Source organism: Anser anser (genome assembly GCF_964211835.1).
Source record: "Anser anser genome assembly, chromosome: 1".
Lineage (NCBI taxonomy): Eukaryota > Metazoa > Chordata > Aves > Anseriformes > Anatidae > Anser > Anser anser.
The window spans coordinates 191,113,452-191,140,567 of record NC_139720.1 but is presented as its reverse complement, the minus strand read 5'-3'; the positions used below and the strand labels follow the sequence as shown (position 1 = coordinate 191,140,567).

Sequence of the window (27,116 nt, the reverse complement as noted above, 5' to 3'; positions counted from 1 at the left end):
TGGCGTTGGCCTTCTTGGACAGCTGGGCACACTGCCAGCTCGTGTTCAGGTGACCATCAACCAACACCCCCAGAGTTATCGTTAGAACTATCTATATCTCAGAGCTGAGGCACCAAGTTGTGCCCCAGCACTCTCCAGGCTGTCTCCGCAGCAGTGCGTGAAACTTCCCTATGCTGCAGCAGTCCCAGTGTGAACTGAATCCTGAGACAGTTGAAAATAAATCAAAGCAGGCCTCAGGCCTCTACTCTACTTCAGTGATCTTTTTAGCTCACTAGGCTCCTTCTGTAGTCAATGGAGAAAGAACAGAACATGGATAGGCTTCTGCTTTGGCTCAACTTTGGGAGATGCTGCTGTTTTGCCCTTCCCAATGGAAGTCTAATCGGGCATGCTAACTAATTGAGTTGCCTAAAATCATTTGATGTGAGCATTCCTCCTGTGTTCCCAGATGTGCTCCTGTGCTAAGCCCTGCTTGAGTAATTTGGGCCTCTGTATTCCATCAGCAGTCCTTTAAGCTCTTCAATCTTCTCTTTTCAACGTAATGTGTTTTTTATATTGCAAACATGAATGTATAATTCAATGCATATGTTTTGGGAGTGGGGAGTCTATGAGAATGCCAAGCAAATCAATAAAGATTTAGCACATCATTATTCACTGCTGCGATGCCATGAGGCATTTATGTGTGCCCTTTTGTAGGGAGGAAGGAAAAAAAAAAGAGGAAAACTGTTATATATGTATAGTAAAATTTGATTTGAGAGAAAGAGTTTGCATCTGAATTGCATGAAGTCTATTAAAATTTTGGCCTTCTTTAGACTAACAGGATAATGCCATTCCTGAACTGATTGTTTCCAAGCAACGATGCAGATCCGAGTATGTGTTTGCTTATTTTTTTTAGTTTGTTGCTAAACCAGAGAAGCTTCCAAAGATAGCCACGCAACTGATGCTATCAGGTGTTATATATAATTTCAAGACTATGATGTTGTTTTGAAAAGATGTTGCATTTGTTCTCACTTTGGAAGCTGACTTAAAAGAGACCACTGGGACTTGTATAAGTTTACCAGCAAGTGGATTGTTTGTTTATTTATTTATTTATTTGAGTAAAGGAAATGACCTACACTGTCATCAGCATGGCATGCTCCAATATGTCATTTTCATTTGGACACAAAAACTTTACTGCAGTCAGGGGGAATTGCTCTCTCTAAGGAACAAATCCTGAACCGCAGCTATTAATAGTGGTGCAGGTCTTCAGAAACTGTAGTTCGGATACATTTTTCAAGTGTTTTCAAGCGTGGCTCTCTAAAGGGCCAAATCCTCCTCTTTTCACTAATTGAAAGCTCCCTTCATGTATTATAAAGGAATGCACAGTTATAGAGCCATGTATAATAAATAATAAACAGCCACTTGCAAATGACATTGCTATTTTATATTCAGAACCATCCAAATTGTGTGGAGATTTTGAAAGGTGCATTAAGAGGAGATTAGGGTAACTTCTCTCTTTCCTGTCTGCTTTTGGATTTGATGACATCATGGGATAAATATGATTTAGGAGCCAATGTTTACTATTTTGGCTTTCATAAAGGCTTCCTAAAGAGCTCAGTTGCTAAATGTCATTAATGCATTTTATTTAGAGTAAGAAAATTGTGCATTTATACATAATTCAGTATGAAGAAAGGGCTTTATAGAGTTCCCTGATGTCTACATAAAGAATATAGTGCAGCTCTGTGTATATCTGAATTTCCATAGAAGGAAACTGATCACCTCAGAAGAGAAATACATCAGCTATTTAGTGGTGCAAAGCAACAAAGCACAAAGTTTGGAAGTGGAAGTGAAAAATAGTATTGTTGTTAGAAATTTTAGAAAGAATTTACTATGTCAGAATGTAATTGCCCAGCTGAATGGAGTGCTGTGATTTATATTTGTGCACATGTAAAATTCTTCAAATGATTATAACCAGCTCAATCCTTTATACTCAAAACAACATTTCTGGTTGTGATCTGTCACTTTGGCTTTTGTGTTATCGGGTATATAAGATCCCCTGCATTAGGCTAGCTTGGAGTCTTGGGGCTAGTGAGCAGGTAGATGCAGCTCCATTACTATTCATATTGTGGTATTACCAGAGATTCAATGAGGGATCAGGGATCAAGTGGGCTAGATGTTGAACAGTACTGAAATGGAGGATGGCTTTACTTTTCAGAGTTCATAATTTAATTATGTGATGGGAAAAAATAAATAGAGCAGAATGGGAGGATTGCATCATAAGAGTTGTGACATTTCATATAATAAACACCAGACTGAGTCCATCATCTGTCTACATCTCTTCCAAGACCACTATTTGATAGAAAATGAAATTATCTTATGTACAAGTTGAAGACAGATAATTTCTTCTCATTTGTACTTCAACATCAGCCAAAGATATGCTGAGATTCTACTGTTCAAAGTTTGACTGCCCAGTGAGTTGCAGTCAAGGTAGGTAAAATATGATGAGTCAGACTCTGAAAACTTCACGTAGAATACGATGGCTTTCATCTTAGTATGGCTGTCTGTTTTTTTGAAGGAAGTGAAGCAGTAAGGAGAAGACAAAGATGCTTTAACATTGTCTGTTCCTTGGCTGGTTTAATGTGGATGCACAATGACTAAACATAAAAATGAAGTGAGGACAGTGTAGGGAAGAACGAGGCAGAGATTGATATAAGGAGTGTGAGGCTGAGATGAAGACATTGGACGGGCTTGTGAAAGGCCTATGATCAGAGATGGAGAGTGTCCCAAGGAAAATTAACAGTGTAATGATATCCAGTGTCTGATAGTCTTTGGAGACTGTTTCTTGTATTTGTTTAAGCCAGTCTGGTGACTGGCTTGGTCCTGAGGCTGACATTTCCCATGCTGAACAACAGAACTTGACATTTACATGCAAAATTAATGGTTCCTCAAAAGAGTGATACCATGATTAGGATTTCCACCAAGCTAGTGAAAGAAACTATTATTTGTCAATTAAAGGAAAAATACAGTGAAGAAAGCAGGGAAAAAAATGTGGTAAAAAATAAAAATCTGTATAAAATCACCAGGTTCAAGCTCGACTTCTTCAGCACTGATTTAAACCTGGAAAAAGAAAACAATGATATTGAGAGAGGCATCTGAATTTTGCTCAGTTACATGAGTGTAACTGAGCAAAAAAAAAAGACTGATGTTCTCCCCCTCAGAAAGACAGTAGTTTTGAGTAACTGCTTGGTTTGAATGGTCCAGAACAGGTTTTATTTTCTGTGTGACTTTTGGCTGAGGTTTTTTCTCTTGTCTGGGTGCATACACCTCCATTTATCTCCCTTTTTTTTATTTATGCTTCCCTCATGTTGAGGTCTCATTCCTCTTTCTTCCCCCTTTGCAGAACTGCCAGGCTGCCAGATATGCAGCATTAAAGTAAAAAAAAAAAAAAAGAAAAAAGAAAAAAAAAAAGAAAACCCACAAACAATTTCACATTGACCTTTTCAAAGGGCATGATAAGCTATGGAAAATAAAACCGAGGCTTGGCCATAAAACGTATGCAGTAAATAAAGACGTGTCATAAAGCCTGCTGCCCTTCACGGCTGGCTGCAAGGCGGCCGGCGAGCCCGGGTTGGCAGCGGGGAGGAGGGGAAGCAGCGCGGCCACCCCGGCCCGGGCAGCGGCGATAGGGCTCGGAGAGCTTTCACTGGAATAGTGCCTCCGCCCCAGCCACCGGGGCGTCCTGGGCGCGTACCCCGGCGAGAGCGCGAGGTGCCCGGCGTGCCAGGCGCCGCTCCCACCCCATCGCCTCCCTCCGTGCCCTGTCCATGGTGCTGAGCGGTCGGCAGGGAGCGGGCTTCGTCGTTAGCAGAGAGGAGTGTTTTCCTTCAGGTTGCATAGGCTCGTACCTTGAATTATTGCTGTGTGCACTGTGCAACAGATGTTCGCCAGCCTGGATTTTCCTCTTTTAGCCACTCTAAGAAGGCAGGGAGATTAATTAAAGCCGGAGTTGCTCTAGGTGAATGGCTCTTCACGTGTTTGCAGGGGCTATCTCACTTTTCCTGTTTATATATTCATCAGTTGTTGGCATAGGATGGAGGATTAAATCAACACTCTGAAAACGGCTTCTGCTTTGATTTGTTTATGTGTTTACTTTTAATTTTTAGGATAACTACAGAAATAATGAGAAACAGCGGGAAACAGGAAACTGATTGAGATTGATTGTTTTGTGTATTCAGCTTGTGATGACCTTTGGGGAAAGTGGGTATTTAATTTTTACTGATGTTGTAAAGGCACAAAGTCCTGACCTTTCTGATCCAGGGTGACCACTATGAGCATCCCACTGAGAATTAATTACAATTGCCTGGAGCTGCTCCAAGAAGCATTTATTAGAGTACTATAAATGTGGTAAAAGTGATCAGTATGCTTGGAAGAAGCTATTCCATGTGCCTGCTGTGATATCTAAAAGAAGCTCAGACTTGTCAGCTTGTTGTTTTGTTTTGTTATTCATTAAGAAGACTGAAATAGGAGACACAGCGTTAGAACTCCAGGGCAAGTGTTTCCTATCATTCTGCTCTCCACACAGATACTTTTGTATTAGATTAAAGCACAATAGATGGAAATAGGCAGAATAAAAATTAAATGTGTTCCCAAGAGACAGGACATGGTGCAGTTCTGTCACTGTATAAAGCAGAATACAGCAGCTTCTTCTACTAGCTTCCTAGAAATGTAAAGTGGAAGTGAACAGAGAGCCACACAAGAACTCCGTACAAGGAAGCATTCAAGGTATGCTATGATGTCATTTTATTACAGCATCCAGCACAAAGCCAGGACTGTTAGTCACCTGGGATTTTGCAGTCCTTTTCCCCAGAGATCAATCTAAAAGTGGAAAATCTGAGGAACTTTACACAGCGTTATTTCATATACAGTATGATGATTTTGTCAGATACCTTGCCAAAAGGACTGGAGTTGAATAAGAATGTTTAAATAAAAATTGTAAAACCATCTACATTTGTTTTGGAGAAGTATTTAATTGGGAATGATGATGAAAAAGCCAGAAATGTGGATTAACCTAAAATGAAAAGGGCAGCCAAGTTACAGCAGATGGCTTTTTCTTGTACTTTAAGTGCCTTATAATAGGGAAAATATGCTACGTAATCACAGTTGTTTCTAAACTGCCTTTTTTAGGGGTGAGGGGTGGGGAGGGGGGAGATAAGGTTTCCAACGAGGTATTGGTTGAAAAAACAAAATCAAAAAGATGTAACTGCAGACAGTCTGTATTGAACTGTTTTTATTCCGGAGTTCCGGAGCTCAGTTTGATGTATGGTAGGGAAGACAACAGTCTCTGATTCCAACTAAAACCCAATGAGCAAATAGCCTCTATTTCTCCCTTCCGCCTTGCCTTCCTGAGCATCTAAATTTCGTAAGGGCTCTGTCTCTCTTTCTCTCACAGAGCTTCTCAATAACCCTTTCTGTGGGTTCACTGAGATTTCTTTATTCTGACAGGTTTTTGTTCTGTCTTGCTGTGGCTGCTTTTCTTTCTCTCCTGTATCAGTTAAGAAATCCTCCTCTAATGCTGTTATCCAAACAACAGATTTTCCTGCAGCTGAAAAGCTGCTGTTAAGATTTACCAAAAATCTTCCCTTCATTCCTTTTTTTTTTTTTTTATTTTTTTTTAAATTTATCTCCACCCGGGGGGGAGGGAGTGAAGGGAGGGAAATAGAAGAGACAGGCTATTGTGTATGACATATGCTCAATTTCTAAGCAAGGTTTAATTACTGTTGGGAGTTTGTGCTCCTGTTCCCTTTGACACACTGAGTACTCAGAGTGCAGTGCAATGCCTCTTGCTTATTCCAGCTTGCGTGCACACGGATAAGATTTGCTTGTGTATTGGGGCAATTGTAAATGAATTGTGTGTGAGAACAGAGACTGCAGGCATCGCCCCTGAAGACTGTAGGCAGACGTGCACCTTTCAGGCAGAGTTAATACCCATAGAAAATGCTGCTTTTCATGCTCTTGTGATATAAGGTTTAGTCCTTCAAGTAACTGAGCTCATTGAACCAGGAGGTACAGGTGGAACTTCTAAATCCACACATAGATTAGCCAAAAGCCCTACAATACAAGGGCAAGAGAACTTTGCTGTCAGCAGGACTGAACTCTTGACTGATATCTGAAGAGATTCATGCCTCTTGCTTTGTGGGTACACAAAAATGCATGGGTAATTGGAGACAACAGAAGGCTTGAGATATAACATGCAAAGCAGAGACCTAACACAGTGAATTCATTTCAACTCTGCATAATGAAATGCACCATTGTGCTTTGAAGAAGAGCATGACTTTCCTCACTTTCTAATGTAAAACACTAAATTATATTAGTTTCAGCTGAAAAGCAGAATAAAAGCTATAGAATTTAAATGCCAAAGCTATGCATTTAAGGCCAATTAAAGAACAAGCTTCATAAAAAAAATCCAAGAAATGTAACACTTTCAAACTTCATTACAAAGGAAAAAATTGTTGTTTCCAAAATTTAAAGCATGCTTGCTTGTGAAAATAAGCTTTTCTTTCCTGTTTCCAAGCTCTACATTTTAGACTATCAGCTGCATCTCAGCTAATTCAGCTAATTTCAGTAACATTCCACACCATTGGGCAAGTCCATTCTATTGGAAGAAGTAATAAATTGTTGAAACCGTCTTGGTAATTAAACAGTTTAGTTTTATATTTATTTGCTGAAAAATCCTCCAGTGACATATTAATTATGCATAAAGCTTTGCCTTGTAAAGAAGTTAGCTGGTTTTCAAACACCCATCTCATCTCTATTTATTTTTTGAAAGCTGATCTTTCAAACTGACAGCATTTCAACCATTTTAATACTTTGATGAAGATCTAACTTTCACTCGGATTATTTTTCAAAATTAATATCTAGGTTTTTTTTTTGTTTTTTTTTTTTTTTAATCACAATACCGTCACTGTTACTTCTGAAGCAGGAAATAGCTTTGCTTTTAATTTTGGTTTTCATTCAGCTCTGCCTTATTCAAGCCATCTTCTTTCACCAGAGGGCTGCTCAAAAGATGACTTCAGTGTATCATATCTGGAGCTGCCAAAGAACAAAACCTTTGAAGGGCTTATGGTGGAAAAATATGTATAGAGCAATACATCTCTTTGAGAGGAGCAGCGTGAATATCGAAATGTCCTGATGACTGCTAATTGTTCCAATCTATCAGATATCACTGATCAGTCTTTGCAGTGATAACATCATACTCTTGATAAAGTCCAGGCAAAATTTTGTAATGTCAACTAACTTATTGCTGACAGTCAGGTTAATATTTTCTAGGAATGCAATATTGCCTGATACTTTACTGTGGGATACTAGGGAAGCCTAGGGAAGTGATAATTTGCAGTATTAGAGATGGAAGGGGGCTTTCCAGTTTGAGTAGAAGTGACATGGACCCTCAACCATGTGAGCAAACACTCAGATACAAATTAAATACTGCATGTTCAAAATCTAAGGACCTTATGTGAGTGAAAATCCTGCTTTTGCCTACTGGTGTCCAAATGCCTGGCTTTCACTGACAATTCTGAAACATCATTTTGTGTCTCTTGTATGAATGTGTTGTATGTGTACTAGATACAAGAGATAAGTAATAGTCATTAACATAACCATGAATATTAAGGAAATGTTTAACTTCGGTTCCCTTGAAAATGTTGGTATAAATAGAATTTTTTTACATTGCTATAAACAACGTGGAGAAAACCTGGCTGAATTTCCTTCTCCAGCCTTTTAAGAAGCTGGAGAAGACTGTTTGGAAAGCAATAATCATGGAATGGTTATCAAAGGTTCGCTGTGACAATGGAAAACTGTTGGCTGAGGTTCTCCAGGGATGTGTCCTGAGTTTGGTAATGTTTCATATTTCCTTCAATGACCTGGATGATGCAATAGAAAGAATGCTTATCACATTTACAGATGGCACAAACCTGGTGGAGTAGCAATCAAAACAGTCTCTACAAATGGGGCAGCTGGTCCAAAAAAGTAGGATGAACTTCAAAAAGGAGAATGCAAGGTCTGCACTTAATCTGGAAAAATTGAGTGCATTAACACAAGATGGAAAACATCTGACCAGGCAGAAGTTTTGCTGAAAAAGATGTTGAGGTTACAGTGACTCACAAGTTGAATATGTATCAACAGTGTCATACTATTACAGGAAAAGCAAACATGCGGCATTGGTATTGAGTGCTGCGTGTCTAGTTCTGTGCAGTGAACTGCAGAAAATGTGGAGGCAATCCAAAAGAAAGAAAGGAAAATGACCAGAGAATTAGAAAACGTCCTGTGAGGCAGGACCGAAAGAGCTAGGGGCTTAATTCACTGAATGAATGACTGGAGAGACATGAGAAGCCTTCAGACAATAAAAGGTTGTAATCTGTTGTCCAAGCCCATTGTTGATAGCACAAGAACAGAACATGCTAAAATTACATCATGGAAAAATTACGTTAGACATTAGTAAAAACTTTCTTACCATAAACACTAGGCAAGAATGCAGGAGAAAATTGTGAAATCTTGTTAGATTAAAATCTTTAAAACAACCACACATACATCAGTCCAAAGTTTGGCCTCTTTTGTTTATCTAGCCTTGGGTGGATTAAAAGATATCTTGGTGTCATTTTTGCCCCGTTTTCTAAGTCTGTATCACTAATATCCCCATTTAATTTTAGTGTGAAGTTTTCTATTTGCAGTTAATTTATATATATTTTTGAAAGGTGGTCTAAATAAAAATCTGTCCCACCTTGTCCAAACTATTTGAGATTCATGCATTTGATTTTCTTTTGGTGTTCCCCTACTTTCACCTCCATACTTCAATTATTTACATATCAGTTTCTTCCACTCTGTGACCCAGATATCAAGTCCACTCAGAAAGAGGAGTTGGAGAAGGCATCCCAAATGGAAAACGTGCCCCTTAGCAAGACACTGGGAGAAGCGCTCGCTGCCTGCAGCCTTTTGTCATTCCCTGTCATATACCAGAATATAACAGTGCACTTGTCTTAGGACTCCTAAGAGCCCTCATATATTGGGCTAGGGAGAGGTTCAGTAGTGTTTTGTGCTAGCGTTGTGCAAACTTACACACACATTTGGTCCTTGCCATGAAGGCTGTAATCTAAGAATGGACTTTTAAATGGCTGAGCGTGTTTAGAATTTGATTTCTATGAGGTCGGTAATTGAGGTGTTACCACGACAGTTTTTTTCCAAGGAGTTAAGCATACTTCTGTGGTTGAAAGACTGGTATTGTATTTAATCTTTCACATTTTTTTACATTGTTATTCACTTTTGACTGTACTCTCCATATTTGTTTGCTATGTAATGTGCCTACTAACAATTCCATGACCATATACTCTATTGGCACCCACTATGACTTTTATAGTTGAATAAGTGATGGAAAATCATTTAACTTAACTAACCTTTTCATCGCAGCCATCTCCTTCATTATCCTTCCCTTAGCCGATCTTATACCCTAGACTTCAGCTCATGTCTGAAGAGGTAGGACACTGCTGTGACATTCCAAGATCTTGAAAAAGGGTGGGACTGCGTCTGAAGTTTTGCTGGAAAAAAAACAAGGTATTTTTGACCTGTGTAGTTCCCATCTGCATCTTTCTATGGCTCTTGTTCTGACCCACAGAACAAGGCAGTACTGTAGGTTCTGAGTCACTTGTCTGACAATTTCATCAGTCCTACCAACTCTAAACCCTTGAGCATGGAAGAGAAAAAATGAAAGAGAGAGAAATGGAAACCTTCTGATAATATGAGATAGTTCTCTGCACGTGTGGACAGAGTTGCTACAGAATTTGTATGGAAAGTAAGGGAGGGTACTTTGAAACTTGCTTTTGTGGGGGTTGGTTCCTTATATCATCCATGAATCATACCAAGTATCTCCACATCTGAGGAAAATGACAAAGTTTCAAATACAGGCCAAAGGCACACGATGATCAGATGGCCTATCTGCATGCTCTGGCTGTGTCTAACTGTCCCCCTCACTTTGCTAAAGTGGAAGATGTTAGAGGAGTATAACACTGATTCCCTGCGTCATTTGTGTGCTTCTGTGGACTAGAAGATAGATTTCTAAAGGCATATATGTGAGTTAGATGATAAACTGTTGCTGAAAGCCAGTGGGAAGTGGATGATTGCAGTCTGAAATGGTAGACCTTACTCATGATACTACAAGAAAGACAGACAAATCAGATGGAGTGAGGCTACCGATATCTATTGGACATCAGTATGGGAGCAATCACAGTTATCATAAATCTTTCAATATCCATGACTTGTTGTGGGCTCAGTAGAGTGAAAATACAGCTATAGGCTTCCCAGAACTCAGCTGCATAAATCCTCTGAACACTGAGCAACATGTTGCTGTTCCTTACCCTTTCATTTGTTATCTGGGAGAGCCTATTTCTAACAAGTAGATTTTTTCCCCTTTGATACTATACCTTCATTATAATTAGTTTAGTAAAAGACTGTAAATAGCATACCTTGACAGTGAATCCAGACAGAATAAATAAAATGTAGCTCATTCTTAGCTGTTGGAGAAGTGCTCTGTACAGCACACTTTGAAACTTCTCACATAGTCCGGTTCTCAGAGTCCCACCTTTCTTTGTGAGCTTCCCTTCCCTTCTCCTATTTCAGACTGGATATTAAGCCCATAGTTTTTGTTTCGTAATTTTATCCTGTTAGTCCCAAATGTGCCTTGCATAGTACAACTCCTAAATCAACAGTCTATTCCTAGTTACAGCTTTCTGTATTTCATTTTTTAAATCTCCAATGAACTTGGAACTGTGTCTTTTGTGTGCTTGTTTTTAAAAAGGGAGCTTGTTAACTGACAATGCCGTAAAACTATTAAGAGACTATGTCCACTCCTGCTATACATCACTGATCCCTGTTTCACAGGGTATCCTAATCCACTGCTGTACCAAAGTGTCAGATCCAGCAAAGAAAAATGAGTATTTTGCATAGCAAATAGTTTTTATGACTTACAGTTAATGGACCTTACTATTAATTGGCAGAATTACAACTCTTGATTAGTTGATGAAAGTAGCTGTCTTGAAAAGTTATTAGCCTTCCTTTTGTTCTTGTTTTTCTACATTTTTTTTTAGGAGATTGATTACACAGAGGGCCTCTTTGAACTTATATTGAATGTTTCCTTTGAGGATCCACTTGCACTGTGTTTTCATAGACTATGTTAGTTTTTCAGTATTCCAGCAATCTTGGTGTATTAAAAGGAAAAAAAAATCAAAACAAAACAAAAAGTAAAATAGTTACTAGTACCTCAGGAAAATATTCCTGAAAAAAAAATGAATAGTATGAAAATATCAATAATGAAATTTGAATATACAAATACCATGAGAAATACTTACACAGATTTCTCAAGGCTAAACAGTTTGCGTTAATGGAAAATAAACTCCATTAACAGAGATGTAGTAATTCATGAAGCATCTTCTGTTGTGCATTGCATGTATCCTATAGCTGTCCTAAATCAATTACCTCATTCAGGACTTGGAGGCCCTTTCTATAGGGCAAGGCTGTGGCTGGAGGGAAAGCAATTTATTGCAAAAGCTGATTCAGCAAGGAACTCTTCAGGGACCCATCAATGTTCCATTATTAATCAGAGATGCTGTAATGATTATCAGTAGTATTGTAAATCATTTGCGTAACACTATTTATTTTAACATTACTCAGCAATTCTGTGTTTCCTGAAAGACAAAAAGATTTCCAAATCATGAAACATGCTCTTCAGCAGGAAGCAACAAGCAATGTAACAGACTTTCAAAAGATTGTTTTGTCTTACGCTTTCAAGGCCAGGCTGGATGGGGCTTTGAGCAACCTGGTCTAGTGGGAGGTGTCCCTGTCCATGGCAGGGGGTTGGAACTGGGTGGGCTTTAAGGTCCCTTCCAACCCAAACCATTCTGTGATTCCATGATATATTGTTGTGTGAAACCAACTATTCAAGAAAAGGAGGTCCTTAAAAATTTGATCTAAGTCTGTGAGCAAATGCTAAGAACATTTCATGCTCGCTTCCAGTAACTCATTTTGACTTCAGTCTCCAATAACACTGCCTTTTCATTACCCTCTGAAGCCTGATTCTGCCTGATTCTACCTTCAAGTGAAATTAATAGCAGAAAGATCAATCCTGAACGTCTCTTGGTGTGTCAATCCAAACCTGAAGGTTCTGGCTTCAGAGGGCTGTTCTGAAGCATAATTTTACTTGAAAATATTAATGGTTAGGACAAAAGCTTATTAAATTATTACTTGCAGATAATTTAACCACTTTTTTTTTTCCGTGTGTATGTGTCTTAATGAAAACTTAGTACAGATTAAATGCAAATGGTTTGGCAGATTTGCCTTATATGCAAATTCTAAGGCAAGGTCAAAATTGCAGTAATAAAGCTCTGCCTGAGTTCCATTTTTACAAGATTTAGATATTAAAAATAGCTATTGGTGCTGAAATTTCATGAATACAGTGGAGAAAAATGAAAGCTGAGAAGGAATCCAAGAGACTGGAAAGCAGGTGGAACAAAATAAATGTTCGTTAATATCTTGCATCACACAGGATACTTGCTTCTATTGATGGAGCAGAAAAAAATTATGGTAGCGACAGGTCTGTGAAATTAATATTTTTTCCAGCCTCAAGATCCCATTTTCCATATGAAGAAAGCATCACTGAACGAGTATTAATGCGGCGGTATTTTAACACGGCAAGGTCATTTAGCATGTTTTATTTTACAGTCTCTGAAGTTTCCTCTTTCTTGTTGCATGTGTTTTAGGGAAAATAGTCTCCTTTTTAATAGAATGAGTTCTCTGAAGAGTTGGAGGCTATTATCCCCTTACAATTTTTGTCCTAGCGAGCCGTTACGCTGGATGAAAAGACTGCCACTTCCTTCTTTTAGGGTTGTGTTACTCGGTGACTCCTTTTCTGTTTGCTTTGCTAGTGATCTTAAAGCAGTCACCATCTGCACTTCAAAGCAGAAGAAAGCCGCTCAGATTAATATATTTTTGCTGTCTAACCTCCTGTGATTACACCAGTGGTTCTCAGCTGCTGCCTCATACCACGACGGGTGTCAGTGCCTTAAACACAAATCATTTTTCTGTAATTAACAGCAATACCGAGTACTGCTTTTTGTGAGGAGGTGCATGTGAGCCCTGTCTCTGCTGAAGCACAACTGGAGTTCAGCAAACTTTCAGCTGCCCGAAATGCCTGCCTTCAGGCTGCCCTCAGTCACCTCTCCTTTCAGCCCTGATTATTTACCCAAGTGCCCCGGGCCATTAAAGTTCGCGTGGCGATTGTTCCCCGTCCCCCACCCCCCCAAATGTCATTCAGATGATAAAATCGGGCTCAGTCTCCTCTAAAGGCTTTGCAGCGAGCAACAAAAGCCGCGGTTGCTGGAACGGCCACAAAGGCCGAAACCCGGCGAGGGGGGACGTTGTGCGGGGACAGCTGCGGCTCTCACAAAGCGCCGGGCCCCCGGTGGCACCGGGCAGGCCCCAAACCCCCCCCCCCAACCTCAGCCCGGGGTGGGCACGGAGCCGTTTGGGGTTGGGATTCGCTAGGAACTGGGTCAGCGGGGCGGGCCGGGGAGAACGGCTGCGGGCACCAGCGGAGGCAGCGCGGCCTCAGCCCCGTGAGGGGCGGCCCCGTCCCTCAGCCCCCCCTGAGGGAAGGCTGGGCGGGGGGGGCGGGTGGAGGCGGGAAGCCCCTCAGCGCCATCGCCCCCCGACGTACTAGCCCTGATTGACAGCTCCAGCCCCTCCCTCCCTGCGTTCCCATTGGGCGACGCGCACGCCACTCACGGGGGGCCGAAGGAGGGAGGTGAGGGGGCGGGGCCAGCGGGCGAGGGGGCGGGGCTTTGGGGGGGGGGCGAGGCAGCGGCGGCTCGGCCCGCGCAGGGGCTCGCGCGGCGGCGGTTGCGGCGGCGCCAGGTGGGTGCGGGGCCGCCCCCCCCCCCGGCCGTTACCGCCTGACGGGCGCTGGGGGGGCCCGTCCCCGTCTCCGTCTCCGTCCCGGCGGGGGGTGGCTTCGGTCCGAGCCCCCCAAATCCGAGGGGGGTGGGGAGCTCCTCTGCCCCCGGGGGTCCTCAGAGTCCTGGGGGATAACCATCGGGAGCCCTCGGCTAGTCAGAAGTTCTAAAAAGCGCTTTATTTTTATTTTTATTTTTTTCCCCCTTCTCTACTCGCGCAGATGAATTCCCGTGAGGTGTTTGCCCCAAGTGCCGGCGAGGAGAAGCTCGGAGGAGCGGCTGCAGGAGCGTGAGGACCGCGGTTTGTCGCTGCTGAGTGCCTGGCGCTGGCTAAAAAAAGGTTAGGAAATGTTTTTCCTTCTCGTTTCCAACACAGTGTGCTAATTCCTGTGGGTGTCTAACAGCGTTGGTACCGATTTTCATTATCTCCAACAATCCGTGAAGTGGGGCCGGTGCCCGAGTGATGGGTATTGAGAGCAGTTGCGAGTTCCCTGACAGAAAATACTTCACAAATGGTTTAGTTCTTGCGCCCTGTTCGTGCAGGGACAGAGGAAAGCTGTCTTGGTGCGGTTCTTTGTGCTGCTTTTGTAAGCTGGAGGGAGCAAGAGGGGAAGTCTTCCTATTAGAAAAAGATGGGAGCAAATTGTGAAAGCAGCCAGGAACTTCCAGAGACTTTAAATTGAGGAGGAGGACGTTGTTTTGCTTCGCGTGTCACACCAGTCTGGCCTTTTTTATTTTATTTTTCAAGGTTTACGTGGGGAATCAAAAAGTATTATGTTTATATGAGGCAGACTGTTGTTTTGACTCTGCCTGGTACAGTGTTTTCCGTAGTAGTGAATAGTGTGTGCTTGAAGAAGGGAATGAAGTAACGGAATAACGTTACAGTTCTTATTCTCCAGCATGCTCACCCATGCTGCGATTTGTAGTTTGGATGCAGAGATGTGCAGTTTCTGATATATGGAGATCAACATAACATAGAATAACTATATAGACTAGTACCCGAGTTGTTAACATGTAAATATAAAGTTACAAGTTATAGTGCTTGCAAACTTCAAGATTCAAAGGATTGAACCCTATATTTGAGCTGTGGAACTGAGCTTTTTTAGGTTACGTTCAGTTATAGCTTACTTCTGTATTTAAGTTCCCATTAGAAAGAAATACTCGTGTATATATGGAAGGACCCATCTACACTATGATGAAGGCAATAAGTCATTTCTGCTCTGTGAATGTAGCTTTCAGCTGGTCCTGAAGGAAGGATATTCTGTGTGCAGCTTTTCAGTTCGACACCAGGACTAGACCGTGTGCTCCTTAAGCAATGTGGAAGCTAGATTTATTTCCAGCAGAATTCCGGGGACAAGTTGTGCAAAGCAAGCTCTTCTTACTGCTTGCTGAAGGGCTTTTTTGGTGTTTTTATGGCTAGTGGAAATATGAATGTAGTTATTAAGCAGTGAATGGAGAGGTTTTGTTGTACATGAAGTAATAATTGAACCAGTCCTTTTTCTTCTCCTTTTCCACAGCTATTTTCTGCAAATAAAGAACAAATAGAAAACACTTTTTAAACAGATACGGAAACAATAGTCTTGATTATACTCAACAGTTACTGAAATTACATGGTCTTTGCTAATTTTTCGATTTGTCCATGGAAGTAGTAAAATGACTTTATGTGTCGGAAATAGAATTGCTTGTCCTTTAAAAAAGTATGCTTTCATATCAGGAGTGAGGTATTGAGGCTGCGTGTTTGGTTTATATGGTTCAACACATCCTACTCTCAATAGCAGCATGGACCTGCTTTGTTTTTCGGTATATGCTCTGTCTGTACACCGTACCTCATTTTCGGAGCACTGATACAAACTTCTTGCAGAATGGTTGCTCTGTGGTGTGTGACTACTTTAGCTCAGGTATATACAGATGAGAAGGTGCACACCGCGTATTTATATGAAATGAGAAGTGTCTGTGGGCATTATTCCTCTTTGAAGGAAAGTGGAAGAAAGTCATTGTGTGATAGATGACAGAAACTGTGAACTAATAGTACTTTTATAAAGCGACTAGCAGGACAGGATTTCTAACAAGCAAACCAGAGCAGATATTTCAGAGAAGAATTCCAGAAAAGCTAATGGTAGTTAAGTCATTTAATATGTTATCTGGATGCTGTGTAGCTCTACTGCCTTTGAAAGTCTTCATTTCTTGATTAAACTTCCTGCATGGACCCTTCAGTCTTGGTGTAGATCGAAGTGAATGGAATAGGAACGAGAGAAATGATCGTCTTGTAAAAAGATAAACATATGCAGTTAGATCTTTGTTCTTTCAAGCTTTCGTTTAGTACCACCTTCCAAATCTCTCGTGACTGCTTATAGTGAGGAATGAGCAAGAAATTTGTTTCAGTTAGGGCTGTTCTTGCAGACCTGTCTCTAGTTGCTGGTGGGAGTTTAGTTTGCATGGTGTGGTCTTGGAACTGAACCCAAATCTGAAATAGATTGGATAACACAGCACTGTTTGTCTTTTTTTTTTTTTTTTCCATTCAAAGTTCTATTTGTATCTCACATAATAGCTATGTGGCATCAGTTAAAAGTTTTGGACTTCATGGACTTCATTGCTAAGACTTGGTTTACAATATTGACGGGGAGACGTTGTCTTCATCTGGCTCATGTCTTAGTTCTCTAGTTTTGAAGCTGTCCAGTGTATGGAGATGTTGAGAGGACCACACTGCAGCTAGGTGCCTTCCAGCCTTATCTGCAGCTGCACCCTGCATTCAGAAGCTTCCTTCTGCAAGGGGTGCCAGGGGTCACAGGTAGCAACTGCTCGAAAGTAACAACGTAGTCTCTTAAAAGAGCAGAAATGGAAAGAGGGAGAGGGTATTAATTTCTCCTCCATATGGAAGTCTCATAAACAGAATTTGTCATGTAGGAAAATCAGTGGCTTAGCTAAGAATCAAATAAAGGCACCTTGAACCTTAGCTCTGTAGCAGAACTGCTACACCGCACATTTTCTCCTGAGAACCTAGCCTGTGTTTAGAGATAATGATGAAAATAACGTGAAGTTACACCAGGTTTATTTGCTCAACTTTAACCTGTGAGTGCTTTCCTTCACACTTACTTTAGATCCAGCTGTTCAGAAGCCAGCCTGTTGTAAAAGCTATTGAAATGTTGCATTGGAGCGTTTTTTTAACTGGAGAGGCAGTGTGTTTTTTTCATCCTTCTCTTAGAAACTCGAGTCACTGAAATATTTTTAGCTGCTAGATAGATGTCATTTCTCTTTCCTCTGCCAAAAGGGGAACAAAACATTTGGGAAGAAATGAAGAAATTTGTGTGTAGAAACAGCTGAAGATTAAAATGGAAGTTTTTGTGGTTACTTAAGCAGTGAAATAGGAGCTTGTCTTGCTTGATTTCTTTATTTTTTTCAGGTGACAGTGCCAGAGAAGTTTTGTTGAAGGCTTGTTAGTATGATAAGCATGTACTAGATGTGTTGTTCTTTTGAAAACAAATCTAGTTTTAGGGGTTTTAGCGTTAGGGGTTTACAGGGACTCTTAAACACTCGGCACATCAGTTTTCCGATTAAATTATCTGCAATTATACAGATGGTGTTTTCTGTGCCCATAGTCAATTGTTGTATTTATTTTATTTTTTTTTAAGCAGAATTTTAATTACTCCTCTTCAAGATTTTGGAGCACCTTCCTACCTGTTGATTACAAATGTCATCAATTTGTTCTCTTAGGGTTTTGATAGCCAAACATGTCCATAGGGGTCAAGATGGGGGGCAATGGGTGTTTGTATTAAGTGTGGAACATCTTCATGCTAAATTTGTTTTATTTTTGAGTTGTCATTACTCATGCCTCTTGAGAAGGTATGCTTTAACTCTGAGTTAACTACCTCATGTATTTTAAAGGATATATTTGAAAAGCAGAAAAGCTGAGTGTTACTCAGGTTGAACTTGATTAATGCTTGTGTTGGTTTTGACTGATTTGTGTTTAAAACAAAAAAGGAGCGAAATGTTTTCCCATCACTTGCATGCTAACAAATGTGTTATATTTAAAGTGTGTTGTTTTTTTTTTCTAATCATTCATAGTTTCGAATCTCCTTGCAAGAGTGTTTTTGTTGTTGTTGTTGGAAGTACTGGAAAGAGCTGGCACAAGGACTGTTGAGTGCTGAGTTACAGAATTGGCTAGGAATTAGTGAACGCAGTAACATAACTAAAATAAATGTCTTGGACATGGCCAGCATACAAATATTTTGGCCTTAGTTTTTGAATTAATCTTGCGTTCTGTAGATAGTTAGGTTTTACAATCATTTTCAGAATATGATGCAGCCTTTAAAATGCTGGTAAATGACATAATGTATGTATAGATATCAATGGTAATTTGAATCTGTCCTGAGTTCATGTTTTACACTCATCAAAATTGATACAAATAGGAGTAATCTATGCTAAGGCCGACTTCCATTAATCTGTCAGAAACAGCATTTTAGGCTGACTCCAACTCATTTTTTTTCTTGTCCTGGAAAACAAACAAACCGGTTTTCAAATGTGGTGCACAGCCTGACTTTTCTTTCTAGTTCCAAAAATGAAGATGCTATTTCACTGTTGCTTTGGCACAACCTTTTATTGCACATCCCTGTTGTTGAGGTTATCCCGATGTAGAAACTATATAATAAGTAGTTGTGGTAAAACTCTATCAAATGTTGTTTATTTACACAGCAGTATGCACAAATAAATTCATGTTGATGAAGATATTTATCCCCATGAAGTTCAAACGAGACAAGTTTTCTTGGAGGCATATGCAGTAGTTGTTTCTTCCCATGCTGTTGCAAAAGCATATTTAAAGCTTGTTTGACTGTTGTAACTAGTGTTAATATACTTTTGGGGTGCTTTTTGGGTGTCTGAATATGCATTTGGTTTAGAGTTTTATGTGTATTATGGTGATTTTTCAAGTTCTCTGTAAGCCTTATGTTGCTTGCTTATAGAACTTTAAAATCAGGAAGGAAAGTTTATGGTGTAAGTAGTGAAAATGCTGTTTAATGCATGAGCTATATTAAATTGAGAGATAAAACATACCTTCAAATTTGTAGCAAGTGTTTCTAGTGATTGTAATTCTTCAGAGATTTGAAATTTTATGTAAGCCTGTTATATTTTCTGTTAGGTGAAGAATGCTGAAAACTTTTCTGCTGTCATCCAGCCTTTTATATCTTTTTTTTTTCTTCGACTTTTTTTCTTGAAAGTTGTTCCTCTGTTCTTTCTAAGGCATTGTCCAGCTTTCAGGTTCTTGTCTATGAGCACACGTAGCTGTATTCTATATATCCTAATGCTGCTTGCTGAACTGTTGCGTATTAAAACAGGGTGCTATTTGGACCGGGGCTGTGCTAGGAAGGTGCAGGGGCTTCTGCATCTTGTTGGCTTGAGGTGGTCTGTTTGGGTGATCATGCTTCAGAGGGTGCTGCATGTACTCTTCCTGTTGGGTTTGCCCGGGCAGAAGTCCTAATCTTTTTGGGGCACGTTTCTTGATACCTAACACAGTACTGTCCCGCTGTTAATGTGTTAGAGGTGGTTCATGGGAATGCTTTTGTCTGCTTGCTGGGAATTGGGGTAATGCTGTTTTCTTGGAGCGCTTTAGCTTCTTTCTTCTCCTCCTACCTTTCTACGTGCTGCTTTAGCTTCCTGTCCTTTGGGTTGCTGGGTAATTAATTGGCTGTTAACATCCAGTAGTATTATGGATTAAACTGTCATGTTTTCTTCATGGTTTGTGAAGCATGTTTAATGATCTTATTGTGCTGGTAGATTATGAAGGCAGAGGTCACTGATGACATAAGTATGCCCCCAGTGGATATCTAACATGACAGGTAGGATGTAATAATGTTGTGGAGGCCGCAGAGGACTTGCGTTTCAGAGGCTGTTTACGAGATAGCATGTGCAGCATGTGTGATGATAGGAGAGCTTGAAAGTCACACGTTTCTGAGCTGGGATGTGTTAGAAATTTCTCTTTGACATTGGCAATGTTAGTGGCGTGCTTGTCTTCAGCAGCAGCCCCTGCGTTGTGGTTGCCTGGCCTCGGCGGTGGAACTGGGTGTTGTGGTGTGATTGTACTTGACAGGAGTCCTGCTCTAGGCACTGGCTATACAGGATGTACTTGGCCAACAGAAGAAAATACGGTTTTCTTAAACACTCTCATTCCTACTGTCTTTCATGTGCTGTATACAAAGAGAAGGTCGTATTTATTTAAAGGCCTAGTATAGGTAGTCAAGTTATTTTCTGTATGTCATGGCAAACTGAAGAGCAGTGAAGACTGCCAAGCTTGTATAATCTCATGAAAATCTTTTGTGCGAGTCTAGTTGCTTATGCAAAGAGGACAACGTTAATTAAGGCTGTGTGTAAAGGACATTGAGCAGAAGTTGGGAATTTCTGGGCTCTGCCATGTTTGTAGGTGGAGAACGTCACATAAGCAGTGGCCATCAGGACTTTCTTCCATTGACTGGTTAGGAGGTTGCCTGTCACTTGCTGTAGAGGGGCTGTTAGTAGGGGATGGGCTTCAAGATGAATCCGTGGGTGAAATTAATTCTGGTGTTGCTGATGGTAACGGCCTGCGTGAGTCTGAGTACCCCCTCGTGAGTGTCTGTAGTTTAATGCCTGCAGTCATAGGTGCTGTATGCAGCCGTTGCTCACTCTTCCTTCTCCAGTAGCTTTTTCTTGCAGCCCAGAGCTTCTGTTCCTGTTGCAACGCCTTCTTTCAAGGTCAGAAAAGGCTAAACCTTCTTTTCTGTCTTGTGCTTCTTATGTCCTGTAAGGTGAGGACAGTTTGGATTGCTGTTGTGCAGCTGAGCAGAGAGGCCTGGTTAAGCAAGTGGGCAGTATATAACCTTTGTATCCATAACTCCCTTAATTTAAAAAAGTAAACAGGAAGCTTGGCAAAGGTATGAACAGATTAGTTTCTGTAATCTGTGACTTGGAAAATTGTATGGTATCTTGACATGTACTTTCCTCATAGCCAGAGACTTCAGTTCTTTAGCTGTTGTATCCCAGGGTTCTTGTGGAAATTCGTAGTGGCAACTACTGCTAGTAACAAGTAAGGGCTGGAGGATTTGTATATTTGATTGGTGATGGATGTAGAATATCAAAATGTTAACAATATTCCAGCAAATGTTGGAATTGGTCTCTCGTTTTTTGTTTTAAAAACCTGTAGTGGAAAAAGTCACTATTTCATGGTGCCAAGCAAAACTGTTCATTTACCATGAACCTGATGTTTTCCTAGCAGAGCAGTAGGCAGTGGTGGAGACTAGTGTGGTACAAGAGGAGGTCTGGAAGCTTGTTTTCTTCTGCAGCTTCAAACAGATTGTTTTCTTCAATCTGTTTGGAAACAGATTGAAAAGTTCTTCTGCATCATTACATGCGAATGAGGAGTTGGAACTTCTGAATTAAAACAGGAGCTTTAGTGAAAATTTGGCTTCTTAGTTTTTTTTTCTTCTAGCAGTTTGAGCTTACTGTTGAGCTTCCTAGCAAATGCTGAAATTCTCTGGAACTCCTAGCAGCATGGGTTTATTGCAGAATGATTTCCTGGGAAAGTACTGCCTTTCATTTAAAGGTTGGCTGCTGCTCTGAATGCTTGAACAGATGCAAACGTGGAGGAGATAACACCACTTCAAATGAAGCCTACACTTGATTGTTTTAACTTCTGTGCCGAATTTGAAGGCACTCGTGTATTACTTTGTTTGCACACAGCTTGAATACTGAAATCCCTTCCAGTCAACGTGTGCCAGTTTAAGGGCTGGCATGGGGCTGCAATTAATCCTAACTTATATTTTAACAGGTTTTCTTGCTACAAATGTATCAAGTGGTTTAGCATCGGTTCCAGGTTATCCAGCTTTGTTGTAGGAGTAGAGTATTTGCCAGGCTGTGCTGGCCAAAGAGACCTGGAGGTATGCGGAAAGCCTCCTGCTTTCTGTCCACCCTTCTTTTTACAGAAAGCAGCAGGGACTAGCATTTCTCTTAGCAGCTTCATTTTGTTCTTGATGGTAGGGATCCTGTTGTCTTCAGCTCAGCCAGCTTGTTTCTCTTGAAGCTCTTCATTCTGCAGATCCTAAAGGTCTTGCACATCCCCGTTGCAGCATTGCATCATATTTATAGCGAGCTGGTGTGTGGCAAGCATGAAATACCAAAATGCTGAAGAGAGGAGGTACAAATGCCTTCAAGAGGAGAGTCTGAGAATGCACTAGGGTATAGCTGTCCAGCCCTGAGCAGAAATGTAGCTATTACAGTCTTTGCCTCTGTCATCAAACGCTGCTCATGCTCTTGTAGAAAATCTGTCTTGAAAATTAAATCATTCTGTGATTTGGGCTGGGCAACTCCACACAAGTGCGTAGATCAGATTAGGGGAATACTGGGTTACATCTCAAGCTACTAATGCTGTGAACACAGACCCTCGTGCCTCGCCGCTGAATTTCTCTGCCGGATTTGCCCTGCTAACGACAGGAGAAACTTCCATGTTGGCAGACGAATAAGCAGTTGGGTATTTTTATCTTCAGGATTTTTATTAGGCTGACATAGTTGCATCCGAAATACTACTGGAAGATCGTTGGAATTCTGACGTTTTTTCTAGAATATTTGCCATTCAGCTGTATGCTGCACTTCAAACTCCTGGAGAAGGTACACATTTTGCAATAGCGTTGTTCTGATTGCCATCCTAATAACTCTGATGGTCTTTAAAAGCTCCTGGGGCTTCTGCTTGTTGTTGTGTAGAAGGTGGTATTTCTCAGGGTCCCGTGTGGCTGAACTGCTGTCTGCCTGGCTGGCTGCTGGGACCAGGTCAGCAGCCTTCAGGAATCTCTGTACCTTACAGAGCGATGGCAAGGTCCTGTACAAGGGGATTTACAACTCTATTTGCAAAAGCTGCTGGGAAATATTAATTAAAATTCCGTGACTGGAGAGAGTTTCAAACTTCATGTGTCTTAGAAGATGCTTCAAAAAGATTTTCTTACATTGCCTAGTGAATTGGTTCAGTTACCATTTATGTGAGCGATTTACTTCTAGAGCATTAATGAAGGATGAAGTAAAATACTGTAGCAGCTTGAAATGTTGTCTTAATGTCATGGCTTTCTGGAATGCCCAGAAGTGTCTCTCTGAAGTACCTGGTTCAAGTTGCACACTTGTGTTACCTTTGCTGTCTCTCAATTAGAAACTGTTTCAGCAGCAGTGGAGAAAATGCTTCTGAAGGGCAGATAGTGAGGTGGTATTGGTTTTTATTTTATTTTTCCTTCTGTGGTAGCAGCAGCTGAAAACCCCAAATACAATCATTTCCTCTCCCTGCCCTACATCGTAAGATAAAGCCGTTACCACTCTGGGTTGTGTGGTACTTCCTCATCTGGATTTTCTGTTCCGCTTCCTCATGCTGCAGATTCACTCCTATGCGTTTCTTCTGAATTCTTCTTTTACTTCCCTCTCAGACTTTCTTTTATACCCTACTATTCCCTGCAAGGAAGAAATGTGTTGTGGTAAACTTCTGCTTTATGCCATTTCTGGTAAAAACCCACAACCCACAGATGCTTTTTTTAAAGAGTGAAATGCTTGGAGATGTGTTTAAAAAACAAACAAAGAATCACACACAAGAAACACCAAACAAACAAGAAAGTCCTCCCTCCCCTGCTGCAGTCATCCCAAAAGAAACTTAAGATGGGGGAATGTAGATGCAAGACTTCAAATGCCTTGCCAAACGTAAGCCCTTCTTTCCTCTGCCGAGTGAACTGCCTACTATCACATTTCTTCCAACCACAGAATGTTGTTTTTGGCAGGAACATCAGAAGGAGTATTCTCTCTTTTAAACAGTTGTTGTTTGGAAAACAAGCATATGTCTGGCATCATCATGGGTTTCTAAAAGAGGAAAAAGCGACTCTATTTTCAAAATGTAGTAAAACCGTGTTCTCAGCAGAATCGAATGTTAAATGGTTTTTGGAAGCTTAAGCGTAATGGCGCGTCATTACAGCTGCCTGTCGGGGTTGGAGCAGGGAGCACAGTTAGACCTTAAGCTGCTGAGTGTTAATCACAGCCTGGCAGCAGTTCTCCTCAGCCCAGTTACTGGGCTCCAGAGAAGCACAGAGTCAGCCTTTTACAAAAAGTCAATTCTTGTAATTTGTCAAAGCTAAAACTTAATGTTGAAGTTCGGATACAAACAAAGAAGCTGTCGATTTACAAATGTAATTAAGAAGCTACCTTAAAAACATATGGCTGTAAATTTGTAGTTTGGGCGTCCCTGTGCTCCCTTGTCTTGGCTAGATCTATGGCTCTTAAAGCCTTTAAATATGAAGCATCAGAAAAATACATTGAAGTAAGCTGTGTGTGCCGAAGGGGTGACAGTCTAAACAATGAACAGCTTTGATTTGTTGGTCAAAGATAACTTTATTCTGTTTTGCAGGTGAATAAATACAGCGTGTAGCAGTCCCAGATATCCAAAGAAGTTAGCTCACATTCATTAAATGTCAGGGGTAGGATAAGAATGGAGAAACAATGTTTAAGTATGGGGAAGCACTGGGGAGATTTAACTGTGAGGGTAGGAAATGGGGGTGTTGAACCTGCAGGAAGAAAAGCAGTGAAATTAATTGAGACTTATTGAAAGTGATTATATTCGCTTTATGATGTTCAACCTCCTGATATTTTAGAACAGAGATATATGTAGAAAACCTTGACACTAAAACTTGATTGAAATGCAGACCTTGAAGGACAAGTTATCTTTTGTTAGAAACGCGTTTTTGAGTCTTCTAAATCCACTTTGAACAAAGCATTAATAAATGTTGTTGTAGGAAAGATAAGACTGTAGAAATAATTAAATTCTATTGTGCGTTAATTAATTTGCATGATACTACTAGCGTTCTATAAAATACAACTTTGTACACTTGCTGAAGTGAGCAAAAAGGCAACGAAGCGTTGAACTTCTTCCCTTGTTCAAAGCACGCAGATCTTACCAATCTAAATCTAATTTTACAGGGTGTTGAAAGGAGAATAAACTTAGCCAAAGTGGGAAGCTGGAGTGTTATTTTCTGTATGCTTGAAACAACTTTTGGTGATTTTTGAAAAGGAAAAAATGTGACTAATTGAACAGTTGGTCCACACGGATGAAGTAGTTGCAGGTATCCTATCCCCGCCCCCCCCCCCCAAAATGTGTTAGTTAACCGTTTTGTGTAAGATTGGGAATAACAGCAGTTTTCTCCAGGAACAGTTACTGATACCATAGAGGGTTAGGAGAAAGTGAAGATCTCTCCCTTATTAATGCGCAGTCTTTGCCAAAGAGACTTTTTGTAGCCAAGAAGAGCCTTCATATATCAATCAACTGCGCTAGTAATAGTTTTCACCCACTCTTGATCTATTTTTAATAGCTTTTGTTCCTAATGGACAAATAAATTGTGCTAGAGCTGTTTGTGCTTGGGGCTGATAGCATATCATCACTTCCAGCCATTAAATCAGTCTCATCTTGTGCAGGAGGAGGCAGCCAAGTTGCAAAGGGGCATGAAATCCAAAAACATGCCTTTTGTGTGGTCTTGCATGCTTCTGTTTGAATTCTGCCTAATCCCTTTTATTTGGCTTCTTATGTCTTCAGAAGTGCATCTGGTACGAGATTCCAGTGGTGGATCATGGGTGGTGGGCATTTTATTCAATTTTTGTTTTTTGTTTTATACTTTAGGGGAGGACATCACGAGTTCTGTAGCAGCAAGATATGGTATCTAGAAAGTTGTCTTGATCCAAGTTGTGAAGTCTTAAACCTCAGTCTCCTGGGGAGCCCAGCAGGGTGAGGGTTGCTCTGGGTTCTGGTGGTGGTTGCTCTGGCTGTTGGGAAGGCTCCCCCCCTCCACAGCTGCCTACTTAGTTCTGGTTTCTTTATTTTGGGCTTGTTTTGAAGGACTTAAACGTGGGGCTGTTGGCTGTCCTAACAGTAGCTTGTCTACTTTAAAGTGGCGAGATGTCCTTTTAAAGTAGTAGTCCTGGTGCAGACCTTTTAGGTACTTACATGTGAACCTGATAATACCCTACTCCTAGACAGAAGCCTTTCTGGAGGACAGGGCAGCTCTGTGCTGTTGCAATTCTTCAAAGTGAGCTGGGTGGGAGGTTTTGCTGCCTTTGGTTTTCTCCCATGCATGCCAGCAGCATGACTAAATCTCTTTGTGGAAGTTGTCTTTAGGTCAAAAGACACGAGGAATAAAGCTGGCTGGCTAGTAAAGCACAGGTAGAAGCCACATGTAGAGGCCAATCTTACATTTCCATTGGTATAGATGTCCCAAACATATAAAGATAACAAAGTTAGCACTGACTATTTAGTACCTGCAGTTCTGCCAGCTTGGCTGGGGTCTTCCCTGTGTGACACTTTCTTTTTAAGTGGGATTCCTATGGAAAATCTGTAACAAAACATCTAGAATAAAAAAGCCAGTATGCATCTATACTGATGAAAAAAAAAAAAGTGTCCTGTGAGATCAGGGGACACTTGGTTTCTGCAAAAGATAATTAAGGAAAGGATTCTGTACCTTCTGGGATGACCTGCTTTGGTTCCTGGTACTTGGTGCAGAGTTTGCCAGAAACTTTGTAACTTGTGATAACACCAGTGGTCAGCTCAGGTGATGGTGGTGCTGATAGCACCACACTGAATTTTGCTCACAGACTTTACCTGTGAAGAGCTACGTGAGCATTTCACATCCAGATCACATGGTGGAAGAGCAAAGATCTGAGAAAGCATCGATTTCTCAATCTGCTGTGCCTTTACATGCTAGCTTCCCCAGATCCAGCATGCACGTGCCTGTGTTTGTGAGCAGAAGCTCAATGCACTTTAATACCAGCACTTCTCAAACTTTCAACTGACTCTCCCTTTTCTGTAGTAGTTTGTTCCTCTACTGCACTTGCGCCAGCCCCAAGCAGCTGTTAAGCAGGAAGGGAAGGAGGAAGCCATGTGTGTCACAGCTGTGCTGCTCCGTCCCTGTCCTCCGGGATGTGGAGCTGCAGCCCCAGAGCACTGCATGTTCCTATGGGAAGACGTGGATTTGAAGCTGTGCCAGATTCCCTGCAGTCCTTTCCCTTTTTTCCCTTCCTGGAGCAGGCCGGGCAGTGTATCCAGAAGACTCGATAGCTTCCGTTTTCAAGCATGAGCTGCACGCCTGCTTCAGACCTGTCTGCTGCCGCCTGGGCAGGCATGTGGTT

The 27,116-nt window shown here is 41.1% G+C and overlaps 1 protein-coding gene across 3 annotated transcripts in view; it reads left to right on the top strand.

Moving 5' to 3' along the window:
• Positions 1–13,841: 13,841 nt before the first annotated feature.
• WASF3 (WASP family member 3) overlaps positions 13,842–27,116 on the top strand; it is a 66,078-nt gene continuing 52,803 nt past the window's right edge. For 2 of the 3 annotated variants that reach the window (XM_083821645.1, XM_083821644.1), the window contains exons 1-2: positions 13,842–13,926; positions 14,186–14,304. The gene's annotated coding sequence lies outside the window, so the exon portion shown is untranslated. The remainder of the gene's footprint in view (positions 13,927–14,185; positions 14,305–27,116) is intronic. The other variant, XM_083821646.1, reaches the window with a different exon arrangement.